The sequence below is a fragment of the Dryobates pubescens genome, chromosome 13 (genome assembly GCF_014839835.1).
Source record: "Dryobates pubescens isolate bDryPub1 chromosome 13, bDryPub1.pri, whole genome shotgun sequence".
NCBI classification, from domain to species: domain Eukaryota; kingdom Metazoa; phylum Chordata; class Aves; order Piciformes; family Picidae; genus Dryobates; species Dryobates pubescens.
Genome location: NC_071624.1, coordinates 9,030,379 through 9,047,617, shown reverse-complemented (window position 1 = coordinate 9,047,617; position 17,239 = coordinate 9,030,379). Strand labels below are relative to the sequence as shown.

Genomic DNA, 17,239 nt, shown 5'->3' with positions numbered 1-17,239 from the left:
GCAGGACCTGCTGGCTCTGCTGAACCAGGTGGGGCCATCCACGGAGGGGATCTTCCGTCTGGCGGCCAATGAGAGCGCGTGCAGGAAGCTGCGGGAGGCCCTGGACAGTGGACAGGAGGTCCCTCTGGAGAGCCAGCGGCCACATCTGCTGGCTGCCCTCTTGAAGGTAAAGCCTGCGGCCCTGGAGCCCAGCAGCCACCAGCTGCACGGGTGGCAAAGCAGCCAGCTGCTGCGGAGCCAGCGTGCTGGGGATGCCGCCTGCACTGCCGGCAGCAGTGCCCAGAGCCTCACGCCCGGCTCTTGGCATCGTTGCAGGACTTCCTGCGCAAGATCCCCTCCAAGCTCCTCGGCGTGGAGCTCTACCAGCAGTGGATGAGCACCCTGCAGAAGCCCAGCAGGCAGGAGAAGCTGGAGGGGCTGAAAGAGTGAGTGTGGCCATCGGTCTGCCTGCTCCACAGGGACCAGGCCCTCAGCAGGCTCTCTAGACCCCGTGTGGCCAAGAAGCTTTCCTTCGGCTGGCCTGGGCTGAGATCAGCCTGGCAGATGAGCCATGACAATGTCTGCTTGACTTGCATTGTGATTCTCTTCCCTCAGGGTGGCCAGCAAGTTGCCAAGGCCAAACCTCCTGCTGCTGAAGAGCTTGCTGGCCTTGATGGCTAACATCAGCCAGGGGGAGGCCACCAGCAGAATGTCCCTCAAGAACCTGGCCATATGTGTAGGGCCAAACCTCCTCAGCCCACCGGAGGAGGACAGCCTTCCCCTGCAGATGCAGGTGGAGGTGACAGGGAAGGTGAGCTCTGTTGCCCACCCACTGCCAGCCCTCTGGGCCCACCTTCAGCCAGCAGCCTGGAAACCAATGGTTTGCCCTGTGCAGGTGACCCAGCTGGTGGAACTTCTCATGGAGCTCCACCTGGAAGTGTTTGAGGAGGCAGACAAGGTGGCTGCTGCAGTGGCTGAGGAGGCACCAGCACCAGAGCCATCAAGCACAGAGGTATGTGAGGACCTCTAACAGCCTGCAGACAAAAGGCTTTCTCCTCAGAAGGTGGGACTGTGCCCCAGGGGCAATTCAGGCCATCCACCACCAGCCTGCAGCTCCTCAGAAGCACAGAGCAAGGCTGCTGCAGAGTGGCCCTCTCCCTTTGTGTGCTGATCCCAGCTGCACTGCCTTAGCTGGGCTGAGCAAAGCCACCCAAGGGTTCTGCCTTTCAGAGCTCCAGAGCAGTTGGGCAGGTAGGTCCTTGCCCCCTCTTCACTTCCCCATTTCCATTGCAGGTGTCTCCAGTCACCATGGCAGTCACACCCCTGGAGAGCTCCTCTGGGGAAGGAAGGTAACACCCACTAGCTTTGATTTGAGGGAGTGCCTTCATCTTTGGCATGGGTTGACCTGTCTGACAGTCCTCTTGGTGCAAAGCTTTTCAGGGTCTGCATGGCTGAAAAGCCATCCCTGCAGGAAGAGGAAGATGCTGCTGAGGGACATGCAAGAGCAGCCCCTCAGCAAAGTGCAGCGGCTGGAGAGGGCCAGCTCAGGAGGGGGCAGCTGAGATAGCCCAGGAAGGGGGAAAAGGACAAGGGGCCCAGGTGTGTACCAGACCCTTGTGTGCAAGTTTCACACTTGAAAAGTGCTGTTTTCTAGTCTCCTTTTCCCCTTCCCTCCACTCACCTTCCCCATTCCCTTCCCATGCCCTTCTCACATTGCCAAGGCCAAGTAAGACTCCCAGACCCCAGCTGCCTATCCTCCAGGGCCCTGGTACCAGAGCAGAGCACCCCAGAACCTTCCTCGGGCCCCTGGCTCCCTGCCACTGGCTGCACCATGGCCATGCCCCTGGCAGGCAGATGCCAGAGGGGATGCAGCAGGCTGGGCCAGCTGCAGCTCACTCCCTGCTGCTCCTCTCTGCAGACGTGGCAGCGCCCTGCTCCCCAATCTCCGCCGGAAGAAGATGATAGAGGACCAGGCAAAGGTGGGGATGGCTCTGGGTGCAGCCTCAGCCTGGTTGGGTCCCTTTCTGCTGCAGGCATGCTCAGTGAGTGCAGGGCTTTTCTTGCAGGCTGGGGCAGAGCAGCAGCCAGCTCCCATCCCTTCTGGCAGCCAAGGCAGAGGTGGCCCCGTGGCTGGTGAGTGTGTTGAAGACAAGGGCAGGATGGACGAAGCTTCTCTGCCCCTCGGTTCACTCTGCTGGAGGTGGGAGGCTCTGCTACACCTCCCCTGGTATTTCTGCTCCACAGTACTTTGCTCTTCTCTCCCTGGCAGCTGGTGGTCTCCACAGCACCTAGTGGGAGTTCCCATGGCTCTTTGGACAGCAAGGGACCTCAGCCACTGCAGAGGCTCCCAGGCCCTCAGCCTCTGGTATCAGCGGAGCTCTATTTGGACAGCCCCTGACAGCTCTCTGCAGCCAGGAGGGCAGCCTGCCCCAGCCCATCCAGGTGAGCAAGCTTGGCCAGGGCTTCGCCATCCTGCTGCCTCCTCCTCCTCCATGCTGCTGTCCCCAGCACAGGGACCTCAAACAGCACCTGGGCTCCACACCATCCTCTCCTAGCATCCCCCACCTGCAAGCCACCTTCTGTCCTGCCCCAGGGAGACCTGTGGAGCCAGCCTCACATGTTTCTGTCCCACAGAACAACGCTGCTGCATCCCACTCTCTGTGCTGCTCCCAGCAGCACTGGCTTAGCTGGGCTGAGCAAATCCACCCAAGGGTTCTGCCTTTCAGAGCAAGGTGATTGCAATCTCATCACACATTTACAGGTGGACACATGGAAGGGTGAAGAGGTTCAGAAGTCAGCTCTGCCACAAGCTGTATGTGCTGTGTCCCAAGGACATCAGTTCCCAGGACCCTTGAAAAGAAGCTGCTCTCTCACCATCTGGACAGGGATAGGACCAGCAAACACAGAGCGAGTCTGAGGTCACAGCACCCTGCAGCAGCCAGCAACAGGACTCACCTTCCCTCAGCGCTGGTTTTGCCCCACATGCTCTTAGAATGGGCCTTCACAGCCTCCACAAAGGTTTGTGCCCAGGGGTTTCTGACCAAAAGTCACCTTTGGTGTCACCTTCTTCCAACTGAGAGTAGTCCACACTGCTAATTCCTGTTGCCAGAATCAACCAGCGTAACCCACGGGCAACAGCTCTGCAGAAAAGGCCTCAGTTGTGCTGAGACACTGCAGCACTATGGACACTGTCATGTGGTGACTTGTCTCACCTGCAGACCAGCCAAGAGGAGGGCACCTAGCATGGGCATAGAGCAGGAGACAGCTGTGTCCCAGTTCATTTGCTCTCCATCTACACCAGACAAGTCAGGTGAAGGAAACCTCTGACAAAAGCAGGACACAAACCTTGGCTGCTGGAAATGCATTTTGGTGCCTGATCTCTTCATGCCGTTGCTGTTCACGCTGCATCCCAGGCAGTGACAGTAGGCGTGTTTGGAGACACAGCAGAGATGCTGGGTGCTAAAGAGCTGCTTATCTTAGTTCTGCATCTTGACCAAGAGGAAAGAGAGGGGAACCTGGCCACATTCTCCCACCACACACACTAAGATCAGGACTTGGTTTCAGGTCCTGTCACAGTGCTGCCATCTCATCTTATGCAGTGCTCTGGAGCATCAATGTGTGCTTCACTCAGGCTGGGTCAGGCTGAGAAATGTGTTGGTCAACTTGTAACTCAAGTGAGGAACCCTCATCAGCTCAAAAGTCTCTGACTGCACAGCTGTAGATGAGCTGAAACCCTGACACTCTCTAGCCCAAGCCAATGCATTTGCTCCCCTGTGATCTTCTGGAAAGGAGAAGCCATATCCAAACGTTCCTGGAGAACACAAAGAGGTTTCCCTCACTGGCTCCATTCACTGGAAAATGTTCCCAGCTTGTTCCAGCTGTCAGCTATAGAAGCAAGCACAGAACTGAAAGAAGGCAACTGTGTTCAGGGAGAGCTTTCCTCCAATGCTGCATGCCAGAGGAAAACATCACCTGGCAGGTCTGGGCTCAGAGCAGTAGCTGGCAATCTCCACATCACCTGTGCTCTGCCCTCTGCAAGGCAATTCCCAGGACATTTGCCTTCTGTGCAAGGGCACAGAAAAGAGCTCCAGTAGCTCACCACTTCTACAAGTCCATAGACCAAGTGTCCCACAGACTTTGTCTTGACCTCCTTGAGCTCAAATGAATGTTGCTGCCTTTCACGTTGTGTGGAAGAGCCTGATGTCTGCCTGTCTCAAAGCCACAGGGCCCTTCCTTGGAACTCTCTGGCAAAAGTCAGGTTTGCCTCTTGTTTTCCAGTGCCCCAACAAGGACTAGCACTGACACAGCTTCAGCAAGTGAAAGGAATCAAAGGGTATAATCGTTCAAAGGGGCAGATGCAGCAGGTTGGGGATTGCTGGTGATAAACACACCAACTGCATGATCTCAGCTTAACAAATGCTGGGCAACAGCTGATACAGCTGGGGCCACAATCCACTGCAGTAGCTCTGGTCCAGAGCCGAAGTGCGGCACAAGGTCGGCCCTAAACTGTTCTTGGACCAAGGTCTTCTCTCAGGCACCCTGCCCTCAAAATCTGCTTTGAAGTTGGGTGTTTCAAGTTATTTGAGCCCTGCTTCCTCAGCTGTAGCCCAAGCAGGGCCGTTCTGTCTTCACAAGACCTCCTCTTCCAGCAGTTTGGCAGGCCTGCTGCAGGGATCTTCAGTTAACACCAACAGCTGCTGATTGTAAATGACCTTGGTCCCCAAGCTATTCAATCACCTTGCCTTCCTGTCCCATGGCCAGCTGGGCACTTGTCCCGTGCTGCCAATGCCCTCACACCTGCTTTTAAGGTCTGTCCAATCATCTCTGCTCTGTGGTGAGATCAGCCAGGAGAATGGCTAAAAGAATCAGGTCCACAGCCTCTCCTGGTAGCTTCTCACCACTCAGCATCAAATGCCGAAAAAGAGAAGAAACCTACTGGAAATGGCCAATGGCTCCTGAAGGCAAGGCAGTGGGGAGGGAGAGACTCCTCAGGATGTGACTTACATGTGTGGTGCATCACACACATCTGACCCTTCTTTGGGAATGTCCCTCCAGTTAAGATGAGCAAAGGTGCTTCTGTTCTGGTCCTTTGGGGCCTGGCAGTTTTCTCTTTCTGAAGAGGACAACAGCAGACTGCTCTGCAGTGAGGATGCATTATCCAGTCACTCATCAACCAGGCAGGAATGGGTTTAGGGTAGGCAGAAGGTGCCAGCTTGGCTCCTCCTGACTTGTCAGACACAGCCCACTTCTCCTGAGGGAGTTTCCTCTCCCTAGGTGAACCTTATCTGTGCCCTCCCCTCAAAGCTGTCAAACTTCAGGGGTTGTCACCGTGCCCTTCTTGGAATGTTCCTGTTGTCATTTTCCCAATAAAGTCTGACCTTGAGAAAAATGCCATTTCTGTCCCCATTTCTGATGCCTTTCCTTCCAGACAGCTCTGACCAGGACATCTTTCATGACCCAGGAAGGGGTTTACACAATGTTCAGCTCCAAAGGCAGCGACACACAGAGCTCTTGTTTTTGCCAAGGAGAAAGCCCTTGCAGCTGAGGCTGGCCAAGGGCTGCTGGTGGTGTTCAGCTGCCCTGGGCTGGGAGCTGTGACCAGAGAGACCCTTCAGCTGCCACTGAAGCAGAGGCAGTGACAGGTGCACTTCACTGCCACAGAGAGAGTGTTTGGGGACCAGGACAGCAGCTTGACCTGGACTTGCTGGCACCTGCTGGCCAGACCTCGGACTTCTTTCTTGTGCTTGAGGTACCAGCTACCAAGCCCTGCAGCGTGGCCCGGGGCAGAGTGAGGGGTAAGGACCTGCCACCTTGGCCAACCTGCTCATCCCTGCCTTTTCTGCTTTCAACTTGTGAGGAGAGAGCAGCTGGCCCTGGAAAGAACTGCTGGTGCAAATGCCAGCGTCTGCTGCGCTTCAGGTTCTTGTGGTGAGCTGGGAGATAAAGAGGCAAGGCCAGCGTCAAGGATCTGGCTGCAGGCATGGGCTGGGGGACTCAGCAAGTTGGCAGCACCTGAGGCACATAGCACACTGTCAGGATAAGCATGGGGCAATGACTTGTCGAGGGAGGTTCTCCTCCCTCTCTATCTGTCCTGGTGAGACCACACCTGGAATACTGTGTCCAGTTCTGGGTTCCCCGGTCCAAGAGAGACAGGGAACCACTGGAGAGAGTCCAAGAGAGAACTACAAGGATGATGGACTTGAACCTCCTGTGAAGAAAGTCTGAGAGAACTGGGGCTGTTTGGAGAGAAGACAGAGAGGGGATCTGACAACTGTCTATAAATATCAGAGGGGTGGGTGTCAAGATGAAGGTGTCACACCTGAAATTGTGCCAGGGGAGGTTTATGTTGGAGATTAGGAAACATTTCATTCCTGCAACAGTGGTCAGGTGCTGGAACAGGCTCCCCAGGGAGATGGAGTCACTGTCCCTGGAGGTGGTCAAGAAACATGTGGACATGGCCCTTGGGGACATGGTGTGATGGCCATGGTGGCAGAGGGTTGAGGGTTGGACTCGATGATCTTAGAGAGCTTTTCCAATGCAAACAATTCTGTGGTTCTGTGAAGGAAGTGCTGTGGCCTCCTGCACGGTCTTTGGCTTCTCCTCTTTCCACCTGTGGTGGCTGGAACCCCAGCTGGAGGGTTTCCTCCTGCCAGCACCAGCAGGTACAGTGGGAATGGCTGAGCTGCTGCTGGGACAGGGAAAGCCAAGGAGCCACAGGGTGAACGTGAGAGGTGAGGGGTGCTGTGACCCTCTAAACATGACAGGCCCTGAGCCAAGTCTCACAGGTCAGGGAGCAGAAGCTTGGGCCCAAGTGGAGGGTGCTGTGCAGTGGTGCTAGTCACAGAAGGTTAAGGTGCTCTAGTTCTGGAGGAGAGGAGGAAGAGGGAGCAGGGCTGGTACCTCCTTCTCCTCCCTACACTGGCAGCATTACCAGCAGCACCTCCCTTGGCGGGAGCAGGTTGGTGGCTTCTTGCAAGGAAGGCACAGCCTCCAGCCTTGCCTAGAGCTGCTGCTTCCTCCTCCCTCTGCCCAGCTGCTTGCTGTGCGAGTCCCACCTCAGCAAGGACATCACTGCAGCGGAGGCTCGTGCCTGCAAGCTGGAACTCCTCAGACGGGCGAAGCCTAGCCAAGCAAGGGCTGCCTTGGCTCTCAACCCACCAGCAGAAATAATATCCATGAGACTCCAAGCTGTTTCAGGTTTTATTTTAGAATTTATAAAATTCCAGTGTCATCCATACTCATGAGCCTTTGTACATGTTTGCATATAGTCTCCAGATTCCAAAGTTAAGGCCAAGGGATCATTGCTATGGAAACGTACAATATGGAAGACGTCAAAGAGGAAATGGACACATGCCACAGTCTGCTGCAGAAGGAGGGGTGGGGGGGACAGTACTAGGTACAATCACTTCATGACCTTCTTTAGAGTGGAGGGTCGGGCTATGGGGCACGAGCCCAGGTGGCGCTGCCCCAAATGTAACTCAAGCCTGGCTGTGCAACTGGTGAGAGCTGGGGGGGGAAGGGGCCTAAAGAGGAAGAGGCTGGTGATAGGCTTGGTGATGCAGGACAGACCTAAACTACGGGGATAACCAGTTTGTAACAGACACAGATGGGAGGGTGCCACCCTAGCTCTGCCTGACCCACCCTGTCTCCCCTGCAGGAGGCAAGGCCACCCTGCCCTTCCAGAGAAGCCAGGTGCCCTGCAACATGCCGTGGTCAGCTTCAGTCACTTCTCAAACTTAAGGAACACACTGTGAGCTTTTGGTTCAACTTCTGCAGAGCAGCCTCTTCCAAGAAGAGCTGGTGCAGGAAGGAGAAGCACTGGCCTGTCAGGCCTGCCAGAGAGAGGGAGAGGCAAGAGCCCTGGGCTCAGCTTGCCAGAGTTCTGGGCCTCTGCTGCTTAAGCAGCGCTAAAGAAGAGAGGCTAGGGACTCCTGCTTGTCCGAGAGCTGAAGCAGCTGGGATAAAGAACAGCTCGGATTGCAAACGCTGTAGGACTGAGGCAGGGAAAGGAGGGAACCCAGACCCCACGCTCCCTGCCTCCTTCCACAAAGACATGGCTGGAGGAGCTTGGACACAGCCCTCTGTGAGCAAGCGCTGGCAGGGCCTAGGTGCAAGCGGCCCAGAGTATGGAGCATGGATCACCCTCTACCCATACGATGGAGGCCTCCGGGAGGGCTCAAGGCCCCAGGCCAGCAGTCGCTCAGTGCCACCGGAGCAGAAGCCTGACTAACGAGCCCTGCAGCTAGGGGCAAGGCTGCACCTCTGGCCTGGGACTGAACCCTGGTATGGCTTAGCAAACAGCCCCAGGGTTCTGATTCACAGCCTGCCTCTTCATCAGCACACCCAGCCTGCTGCCAGAGGAGCTCCCACAAAGGGCTCCTCCTGCTTCTCCTCCACACTTCTGCTCTGGAGGCCAGGGCAAGAGCTGGAACAGCTGTTTACCCACTGACACTGAGAGGCTGCCATCGTACTGACTTTTGAGGTAGAAAGAAGGCAACGGTACCAGGGTCCCTACCGCTCACCTCTAGGTGCTGCAGTGCTAGCAGACAACTACAGCTTCTCACGCTTGTGCTTCCCACCAGCTTCTCCTGGGCCGCGCCGCTGCGGCCGCTTTGGTGACCCAAACCTATCCCCATCCAGTGAGTCTGTGATGTGCTGGCTGCTCTGCCTGCTCACGCTGCTGGCTGCTGGGGAGGGTGACCACGGGCGGCTGGGCGCTAGGAAGGGCTCTGTCGTCACACACTGGAAGACTCATCGAGCGTGCAGGCTGAGGCTGTGCTTGCTGCGCTGCCAGGGGCGCGCTCGCTACGCGCTGCGCTCGGAGGCGTTGCCTTGGCCAGACTTGGCCGGATGGTGCTCTAGCCCCTTCCATCTCTGCTGCCTCTACAGCCTGCTGAAGAGTTTGCTCCTTCAAAAAGCAAGTTTCTGACCTTTCAGATTGTTTTGAAGCTCTCCCCACAGTCAGCATTAAATGAATTGTTGGCAGTTAAAAGAGGGGGGGAAAGAAAGAGTTGATTGCACTCTACAAAGGTAAGGTAAGGCCTGGGATAAACACAAAGGAAAGAGGGCAAACGTTTTGGCTTTAGAAAGTCAAGGAAATTTATTTCCTGAGGTCATGAGACAGGAAGTAGATTCCTAGCCACAGTAAAGGAGGTCTCCTAATGAAGGCGAGAATGCCTAGTAAGACATGCTCAAGAGAGCAGATTGCTCTGCCAGCGCTCCAAATCCCAATCCAAATCCAGGTGGGACTCCACCTTCTGTGAGCAGCCCTGGCTCTCTGGACTGTTGGGATGTCCATGTGGTCAGTAAAGCACATGCCTGTCTTGTGTATCTGCAAACATTCAGGCTGAACGCTGTCTGGAAGTGCCACGCTTGCGCCACGAAAACAGGCATGTGCTGGACTAGGTGCACCATGGCTCAGTCTGCTAACACATCTGAGCTCAGCTTCTCCTGGCTTTGTAGCCACCTTGGATGTGAGCAATTACCAAGGGAAAAGCCGGGGGTGGGGGTGGGGGTGTTACTTGGTGTGGGTGCTGTCCACAGGGGACTTTGGAGAGGGCTTAAGTGGCTGCTTTACAAGGAGGCTGCTCATGGCCCTGCCTCTGCTTCAGGAGCCTATTTAAGAGCCAGCAGATGTTTCCTCTGCCCTTTCCTCTCTTGTGGAGCTATTTGCCATGCGCTTTACTAATTGAGTTTCTGCAGGACTCCTGGGGAATGTCCTGTCCATAAGGCCCTAGGGACATCCAGCAGAAGTGCATCTGTAGCTTTCCAGGCTTAGCAGGTATTGTTTTATTTTCCCTCTTTCTGTATCATTCTAGCTATTCCAAGTCCTTTTAAAATGAGAGCACGGTGTGTATCCTGCTTCCTCCTTCATGCCAAAAGCAGCTTTGAGATCAGTCTGCTGCCTTCTCCTGGCATGGGTCCCCTTAGCTGAGCGGGTCCCGAGTGCCCTTGCTCTCCACTGTGGCCGACCCAGCCAATGGTTGCCTCTCCAGGGCTCACTGTGACTGGTGAACGTGCGCTTCTGTTTCCAAAGTGAGCCATTCTCTGCTGTTTCCAGGCACACCGAGGCAAGGTTTATCCTCTGCTTTATGCTGTGGCCCACTGCCTAAAGCACACCTTTGGGAAGCTCTCTCTGCTCAGTAGCCCATCTCCTGAGAGAGACTCCATGGGACTGTCTCAGCAGCAGTAGCCAGCTCCCATCTGCCTCTCCTGCTGGGGGAACCTAGCCTTCCTGCTGACACCTCCAGCAGGAAAACTGCTGGTTTCTACACTCCAGCTGCAGCTCTGACCCTGGGCTCCTAGTTCTTGGTCAGCCAGACGACACAGCAGGCAGAGAGCACTGACTTCCCTTTCCCTCATCAGTGCTGAGGGTTCCCAGGGCAATCCGTGTGGCTGGGGGTGGGTGGGGTGTTACGTGTGGGTGTGGATGGGGGCCGTTACGTGTTGCCCCTGGCCCTGCGTGTCCCTCAGGCAGGCCTCGCTAGCGCCTGGCCGCCCTGTCAGCGCGCCGTGGGCGCCATCTGGCGGCAGGCCTCGGGATTGTCAGCCACAGCCGCCCTCGGGCAGCGCCCGTTAGCTCAGCAGGCTACCTTCCACCAAGGGAAATGGAGTGAAATCGGGACAACAAAGCGTGCAAAATGTGATTGGCTACGTGCAGCGTGTGTTGCCAGCTTTCTTCTGCTGGCTGTTGAAGATTCCTCCTCACAAGGTGTCTAGTTAGAATTACCTGAGCTCTGGAATACCTCCCTCTCTGGAGCTACTCAAGACCTGCCTGGATGCGTTCCTGCAGGATCTGCTATAGGTGATGCTGTTCAGGGGAGGGTTGGACCAGATGATCTCTCGAGGTGCCTTCCAGCCCCTAACATTCTGTGATTCCGTAGAGAGAGTGTAAATAGGGGAGGTATGCCTTTCCTCTGGGGAGGTGAACGTGCACAGCATCCTCCTCAGTCAAGACTGTCAGCTCCCTACCCCATCCACGCCGTTCCAAAGAAGAAACCAACCACACCTCCAGTACGCTGTGATGCTGACCTAAAGGTCTGGGCAGAGGATGTCTTCCTAAGCACTTCACGTGCAGTGAGATCACCGAAATCTCCTAAGGACAAGCACAAGGTCCTGCACGAGTTGAGGCCTCCGGGGGAGAGCCCCCAGCGCCCCTCCCCCAGCAGAGCTCCCCAGGCTGACCGTTGGGGTCCCAACAGCCACCTGGTGTTTACCTGCTGCCACCCCGGCAACGGGCACACTACCTGCCGAGACGGTGCTGGGGCAGCACAGGCTGGTAGTGGGTGAGGGAGAGGTTTTGCTGGCGGCGTTGGGAAGTGTTTTGGGACAGCAGGAGCGACTTGGAGGCCTCGAAGGAGTCGACAGGACTCCTCCAGACCTTTCTCAGCGAGTCCTGTAGCGCTCTTGCGGACTCGTCGGGATGGGCCAGCTCAACTGCTGCTGCTCCGGGTGAGTTGCCTCCGCGGCTCGGCGGCAGCCTGGCCGGGTCGGGCCTCGCAGCGGCCACCTCGCTGACGCTCGGCCCTGTCGCTCTGCAGGGGCGCCCCTGAGCCCTGGCAGCAGCCAGAGCCCGTCCCGGCATCGGCGGAGCCGCTGCTCCGGCAGGGAGCGCGGGTGAGCCAGGGCCGGGTGAGCAGGAAGAGGGAGCTGCTCCTCTTCAGCGACACCTTGCTCATCGCCAAGGCCAAGTAAGACTCCCAGACCCCAGCTGGCTTTGCTCCCGAGCCCCGGCACCACGGCAGGGCACCCAACAACTCGCCCCTGGCACCCTGCCGCTGGCTGCACCGTGGCCATGCCCCTGGCAGGCAGATGCCAGAGGGGATGCAGCAGGCTGGGCCAGCTGCAGCTCACTCCCTGCTGCTCCTCTCTGCAGACGTGGCAGCGCCCCGCGCCCCAAGCTCTGCCTGGCCCTGGGCCAGCTCCAGGTGCTCAGCGGTGGCAAGGGGGCAGCCGGGGATGGCGCTGAGCAGGAGGGGAAGGCCACCAGATCCCTCATCCTCATCTGGCCCTGCGGCTCCTGCGTGGTCACCTTTGGGTGAGTCTGGCTGCCACGTCCCACCAGAGGGGCGGGCAACATCTCTGGGCTGCCACCGTGGCTGTGCCCACAGGGCAGGGTTGTGTGGGTGCACAGCTCTGCATGCAGGCTGGGCAGCAGCAGGCACTCAGGCTGCTTCTCCTCTCTTTCTGCAGCTCCCAGGCACTGAAGGAGCTCTGGCTCAGCGCACTGCGTGGGTAAGCCCTGCCTGGCACTGCAGCCTGGGCAAGCCCTGATCACAGGGCGGGAAGTGCACCAGCCACAACCCCAGGATGCAGGGACACCACTGCCCAGCTGGGCATAGGGAAGCCCAAGGCTGTGGGCAACGTTGGAGTGGGCAGAGCTGCTGGAGCAGCTTCACCCAGCTGTGTCCAGCCATCCCCTGCCCAGCCCCATCCTTACCACAGCTGTTGCTCTGCCGCACTGACTGGGGGCACCTGGCTGCTTCAGGGCACCCTGGCAGTGTCCCAGGGCTGGCAGGAGAGAGAATGGGCAGCTGGGGCCTCACCAGCTCCTTCTCTGCTCCATCCTCACCCACAGGCCAGCAGGAGGAGTGAAGGGAGCCCAAGTGACCCATCTGGCCTCTATCAAGCCACTGCTGAAGCAGCTGAGCGGTCGCCATGTTGTGAGTGTCCCTCCTGATCCTGCTCTGGCTCCAGAGGCTGCTCCAGCCTGGCAGCAGCTGCATCACTTCTCACCTCCTGCTCTTTCTCCCTTGCCCAGGCCGGGACACTCGATTCCAGCAGCCTGAAGAAGCTGATAGAGGACCAGGCAAAGGTGGGGATGGCTCTGGGCGCAGCCTCAGCCTGGTTGGGTCCCTTTCTGCTGCAGGCATGCTCAGTGAGTGCAGGGCTTTTCTTGCAGGCTGGGGCAGAGCAGCAGCCAGCTCCCATCCCTTCTGGCAGCCAAGGCAGAGGTGGCCCCGTGGCTGGTGAGTGTGTTGAAGACAAGGGCAGGATGGACCTTCTCTGCCCCTCGGTTCACTCTGCTGGAGGTGGGAGGCTCTGCTACACCTCCCCTGGCACTTCTGCTCCACAGTTCTTTGCTCTTCTCTCCCTGGCAGCTGGTGGTCCCCACAGCGCCAAGAGCAGGTTGCCATGGCTCTTGGGACAGCAAGGGACCTCAACCACTGCAGAGGCTCCCGGGCCCTCGGCCTCTGGCAGCAGCGGAGTTCTGTTTGGACAGCCCCTGACAGCTCTCTGCAGCCAGGAGGGCAGCCTACCCCAGCCCATCCAGGTGAGCAAGCTTGGCCAGGGCTTCGCCATCCTGCTGCCTCCTCCTCCTCCATGCTGCTGTCCCCAGCACAGGGACCTCAAGCGGGGCCTGGGCTCAAGGCCAGCTTCTCCTCGCATCCACCGCCTCCCAGCCCCCTTCTGTCCTGCCCCAGGGAGAGCTGTGGAGCCATCCCCACGTGCTTCTGTCCCTGAGGAAGGGTCCCCTGCCCCAGGGCGTGTCTGTAAGCACCTCTGCTCTTCTGTGCCCTGCAGGACCTGCTGGCTCTGCTGAACCAGGTGGGGCCATCCACGGAGGGGATCTTCCGTCTGGCGGCCAATGAGAGCGCGTGCAGGAAGCTGCGGGAGGCCCTGGACAGTGGACAGGAGGTCCCTCTGGAGAGCCAGCGGCCACATCTGCTGGCTGCCCTCTTGAAGGTAAAGCCTGCGGCCCTGGAGCCCAGCAGCCACCAGCTGCACGGGTGGCAAAGCAGCCAGCTGCTGCGGAGCCAGCGTGCTGGGGATGCCGCCTGCACTGCCGGCAGCAGTGCCCAGAGCCTCACGCCCGGCTCTTGGCATCGTTGCAGGACTTCCTGCGCAAGATCCCCTCCAAGCTCCTCGGCGTGGAGCTCTACCAGCAGTGGATGAGCACCCTGCAGAAGCCCAGCAGGCAGGAGAAGCTGGAGGGGCTGAAAGAGTGAGTGTGGCCATCGGTCTGCCTGCTCCACAGGGACCAGGCCCTCAGCAGGCTCTCTAGACCCCGTGTGGCCAAGAAGCTTTCCTTCGGCTGGCCTGGGCTGAGATCAGCCTGGCAGATGAGCCATGACAATGTCTGCTTGACTTGCATTGTGATTCTCTTCCCTCAGGGTGGCCAGCAAGTTGCCAAGGCCAAACCTCCTGCTGCTGAAGAGCTTGCTGGCCTTGATGGCTAACATCAGCCAGGGGGAGGCCACCAGCAGAATGTCCCTCAAGAACCTGGCCATATGTGTAGGGCCAAACCTCCTCAGCCCACCGGAGGAGGACAGCCTTCCCCTGCAGATGCAGGTGGAGGTGACAGGGAAGGTGAGCTCTGTTGCCCACCCACTGCCAGCCCTCTGGGCCCACCTTCAGCCAGCAGCCTGGAAACCAATGGTTTGCCCTGTGCAGGTGACCCAGCTGGTGGAACTTCTCATGGAGCTCCACCTGGAAGTGTTTGAGGAGGCAGACAAGGTGGCTGCTGCAGTGGCTGAGGAGGCACCAGCACCAGAGCCATCAAGCACAGAGGTATGTGAGGACCTCTAACAGCCTGCAGACAAAAGGCTTTCTCCTCAGAAGGCGGGACTGTGCCCCAGGGGCAATCCAGGCCATCCACCACCAGCCTGCAGCTCCTCAGAAGCACAGAGCAAGGCTGCTGCAGAGTGGCCCTCTCCCTTTGTGTGCTGATCCCAGCTGCACTGCCTTAGCTGGGCTGAGCAAAGCCACCCAAGGGATCTGCCTTTCAGAGCTCCAGAGCAGTTGGGCAGGTAGGTCCTTGCCACCTCTTCACTTCCCCATTTCCATTGCAGGTGTCTCCAGTCACCATGGCAGTCACACCCCTGGAGAGCTCCTCTGGGGAAGGAAGGTAACACCCACTAGCTTTGATTTGAGGGAGTGCCTTCATCTTTGGCATGGGTTGACCTGTCTGACAGTCCTCTTGGTGCAAAGCTTTTCAGGGTCTGCATGGCTGAAAACCCATCCCTGCAGGAAGAGGAAGATGCTGCTGAGGGACATGCAAGAGCAGCCCCTCAGCAAAGTGCAGCGGCTGGAGAGGGCCAGCTCAGGAGGGGGCAGCTGAGATAGCCCAGGAAGGGGGAAAAGGACAAGGGGCCCAGGTGTGTACCAGACCCTTGTGTGCAAGTTTCACACTTGAAAAGTGCTGTTTTCTATTCTCCTTTTCCCCTTCCCTCCACTCACCTTCCCCATTCCCTTCCCATGCCCTTCTCGCATTGCCAAGGCCAAGTAAGACTCCCAGACCCCAGCTGGCTTTGCTCCCGAGCTCCGGCCCTGGCACCACGGCAGGGCACCCAACAACTCGCCCCTGGCACCCTGCCGCTGGCTGCACCATGGCCATGCCCCTGGCAGGCAGATGCCAGAGGGGATGCAGCAGGCTGGGCCAGCTGCAGCTCACTCCCTGCTGCTCCTCTCTGCAGACGTGGCAGCGCCCTGCTCCCCAGTCTCCGCTGGAAGAAGATGATAGAGGACCAGGCAAAGGTGGGGATGGCTCTGGGTGCAGCCTCAGCCTGGTTGGGTCCCTTTCTGCTGCAGGCATGCTCAGTGAGTGCAGGGCTTTTCTTGCAGGCTGGGGCAGAGCAGCAGCCAGCTCCCATCCCTTCTGGCAGCCAAGGCAGAGGTGGCCCCGTGGCTGGTGAGTGTGTTGAAGACAAGGGCAGGATGGACGAAGCTTCTCTGCCCCTCTCTTCACTCTGCTGGAGGTGGGAGGCTCTGCTACACCTCCCCTGGCACTTCTGCTCCACAGTACTTTGCTCTTTTCTCCCTGGCAGCTGGTGGTCTCCACAGCACCTGGTGGGAGTTCCCATGGCTCTTTGGACAGCAAGGGACCTCAGCCACTGCAGAGCCTTCCAGGCCCTCAGCCTCTGGTATCAGCGGAGCTCTATTTGGACAGCCCCTGACAGCTCTCTGCAGCCAGGAGGGCAGCCTGCCCCAGCCCATCCAGGTGAGCAAGCTTGGCCAGGGCTTCACCATCCTGCTGCCTCCTCCTCCTCCATGCTGCTGTCCCCAACACAGGGACCTCAAACAGCACCTGGGCTCCACACCATCCTCTCCTAGCATCCCCCACCTGCAAGCCACCTTCTGGCCTGCCCCAGGGAGACCTGTGGAGCCAGCCTCACATGTTTCTGTCCCACAGAACAAGGCTGCTGCATCCCACTTTCTGTGCTGCTCCCAGCAGCACTGGCTTAGCTGGGCTGAGCAAATCCACCCAAGGGTTCTGCCTTTCAGAGCAAGGTGATTGCAATCTCATCACACATTTACAGGTGGACACATGGAAGGATGAAGAGGTTCAGAAGTCAGCTCTGCCACAAGCTGTATGTGCTGTGACCCAAGGACATCAGTTCCCAGGACCCTTGAAAAGAAGCTGCTCCCTCACCATCTGGACAGGGATAGGACCAGCAAACACAGAGCGAGTCTGAGGTCACAGCACCCTGCAGCAGCCAGCAACAGGACTCACCTTCCCTCAGCGCTGGTTTTGCCCCACGTGCTCTTAGAATGGGCCTTCACAGCCTCCACAAAGGTTTGTGCCCAGGGGTTTCTGACCAAAAGTCACCTTTGGTGTCACCTTCTTCCAACTGAGAGTAGTCCACACTGCTAATTCCTGTTGCCAGAATCAACCAGCGTAACCCACGGGCAACAGCTGTGCAGAAAAGGCCTCAGTTGTGCTGAGACACTGCAGCACTATGGACACTGTCATGTGGTGACTTGTCTCACCTGCAGACCAGCCAAGAGGAGGGCACCTAGCATGGGCATAGAGCAGGAGACAGCTGTGTCCCAGTTCATTTGCTCTCCATCTACACCAGACAAGTCAGGTGAAGGAAACCTCTGACAAAAGCAGGACACAAACCTTGGCTGCTGGAAATGCATTTTGGTGCCTGATCTCTTCATGCCGTTGCTGTTCACGCTGCATCCCAGGCAGTGACAGTAGGCGTGTTTGGAGACACAGCAGAGATGCTGGGTGCTAAAGAGCTGCTTATCTTAGTTCTGCATTTTGACCAAGAGGAAAGAGAGGGGAACCTGGCCACATTCTCCCACCACACACACTAAGATCAGGACTTGGTTTCAGGTCCTGTCACAGTGCTGCCATCTCATCTTACGCAGTGCTCTGGAGCATCAATGTGTGCTTCACTCAGGCTGGGTCAGGCTGAGAAATGTGTTGGTCAACTTGTAACTCAAGTGAGGAACCCTCATCAGCTCAAAAGTCTCTGACTGCACAGCTGTAGATGAGCTGAAACCCTGACACTCTCTAGCCCAAGCCAATGCA

At 57.9% G+C, this 17,239-nt stretch overlaps 2 long non-coding RNA genes across 2 annotated transcripts; both read left to right on the top strand.

The window, feature by feature from the left end:
* The first annotated feature begins 885 nt into the window (after positions 1 to 885).
* On the top strand, positions 886 to 1,503 carry LOC128897659 (uncharacterized). Its single transcript, XR_008462516.1, has 3 exons — positions 886 to 991; positions 1,273 to 1,328; positions 1,412 to 1,503. It is a non-coding gene; the product is annotated as an uncharacterized LOC128897659 (long non-coding RNA).
* Positions 1,504 to 13,555: 12,052 nt separating this feature from the next.
* On the top strand, positions 13,556 to 14,236 carry LOC128897660 (uncharacterized). Its single transcript, XR_008462517.1, has 3 exons — positions 13,556 to 13,665; positions 13,815 to 13,924; positions 14,094 to 14,236. It is a non-coding gene; the product is annotated as an uncharacterized LOC128897660 (long non-coding RNA).
* The last annotated feature ends 3,003 nt before the right edge of the window (positions 14,237 to 17,239 follow it).